The sequence below is a fragment of the Austrofundulus limnaeus genome, unplaced genomic scaffold (assembly GCF_001266775.1).
Source record: "Austrofundulus limnaeus strain Quisiro unplaced genomic scaffold, Austrofundulus_limnaeus-1.0 Scaffold405, whole genome shotgun sequence".
Classification (NCBI taxonomy): Eukaryota; Metazoa; Chordata; class Actinopteri; order Cyprinodontiformes; family Rivulidae; genus Austrofundulus; species Austrofundulus limnaeus.
Window position 1 is genome coordinate 175,004 of NW_013952807.1, and position 1,836 is coordinate 176,839.

The window sequence follows — 1,836 nt, forward strand, 5'->3', positions numbered from 1 at the left end:
CACACACACACACAGACACACACACACACACACACACACACACACACACACACACACACACACACACACACACACACCTGCTGTTTTTTTTCTAACCTCGTGGGGACTTTGCATTGACTTCCATTCATTTCTCAGTCATTTTTATAGCCTAACCCTGACCCACCAACAGTATTTCCCCTAATGGGGACAGAGTAGTTGTCCCCATAAGAAACAGTGGGTCCTCACCAGGCTGTGTGTGTCTAGAAAATGGTCAAAAGTCATTCTCACTGGGTAGCAAAAACACACAAACTCACCCTAAAATGCCATCCAGTGTCTGAAGATGTCATCATAGAGACCAATCAAGATGCTTGTTGAAATGAAACTTCAATGCAAAGGAAAAGCCAAGACTAGATTGTGTCTCTGTTTGTTTGTAAATAAAAATATGACTTTATTAAAACCAAAAAAAAAGTGTCTTTTGATTCATTAAATTTTAATTTGGACACAGCTGAAATATCTGTCTGCATCACAGAGAGCAAGAAATGATTTCGTCTGGTTTCAGTTTTTATCTCCAAGTCACAACATTCACAAGGACAATAAAGAAACAAATAAATAATAACAACAGCAATAATGATAAGCTCTGTCATAAGGCTGCTTAACGCCTGCTGACATAGGTGAAGGCAGGGCGATCATGTTTTTGCCTTGGATTGTTGCCATTACCCACTGGAATCATCTCTGTCTGTTAGCAAAATGTCTCATGAAATACTGGAAGGATTTTAATTAAACGTTCTGAAAGTCATCAATAGATGTATAAAAGGTGGCTACCACAGCCAACTGACTGTCAGAAACACAAAAGTGGCTCTAGCTCAGCAAATATTACAAGCATTGAGCTAAAATTTAGTGTGATAATAGTTGTGCTTTGTCCCTAAAAYTTAATTCAAGCACAACACATTTCAATGAAATGATCAGAGATGATCTTTGCCTTACATCCACAGCTGATTGGAGTCAACCCAGTTCCAGATGACCACCACAGCTAATCAACGTCAGCCAAAACAAAACTAGTGAGTTTAACACATAATAAGCTAAAATGTGTTTGCAGTAGTAGCTGAGAGTCATCCACAGTATGAACTTCAAGCACTAACAGAGCTTGAGATCCCATATTTTCAAGGTTTGACCATGTTTGAGCTTAAGATGAACTTGCTTTAAACATTTTGTTACAAAAGTTAGTGGGAAATTTGCATTCCTTCAGCGACTGCTGGGCCTTTGAATATTAAGAAATGCGTTGCGATTTGGAGTTTTCCACGCCAGGACAGGACCTATTACCCATGCTGAGCACGTGCACACTCACATGTAAACAAATGCACAMTCATGCACAGACAGCAGCTGAGCTGAGCGACTTATGATTTTTACACTTATTAATTCTGTCAACAAAGCTTGCAGAGGCAGGATTTACACACAAGATTACATTGGTGGTGTAGTAGGGAGAAAAAAAAAGAAGTGAGTGCGGGTGAAAAAAATAACAAAGAAAGAAGGAGGAGGAGGAGGCAGGGAGCAAGCATTCTGGTTGAGAGACACACAGACTCTGATGGAGGAGAGCAGGGATTCATCTGGGATTACTTAACAGCTTAGCCACATACACCAGCGTGCACGTCGCGCACGGGAACATCCACACGCAGATGCTGGCATAAATAAAAACACTTTCTCTCTGAGGGACGGGAGGAAAATAGGAGCGCTTACAGGAGAAGTGTTTTAAAAGAAAGGGTCTAATTAGCAAAGCAAGACGCCAGAGCCTGGGGGACACGTTGGGCAAGGAGTGTGTGTGTGTGTGTGTGTGTGTGTGTGTGTGTGTGTGTGTGTGTG

The 1,836-nt window shown here is 41.3% G+C and overlaps 1 protein-coding gene across 1 annotated transcript in view; it reads right to left on the minus strand.

Annotated features, from left to right (window-relative positions):
* The window catches only part of bahcc1b (BAH domain and coiled-coil containing 1b), a gene marked incomplete in the record, with an annotated part of 75,717 nt that overhangs the window by 28,234 nt on the left and 45,647 nt on the right, over positions 1–1,836 (minus strand).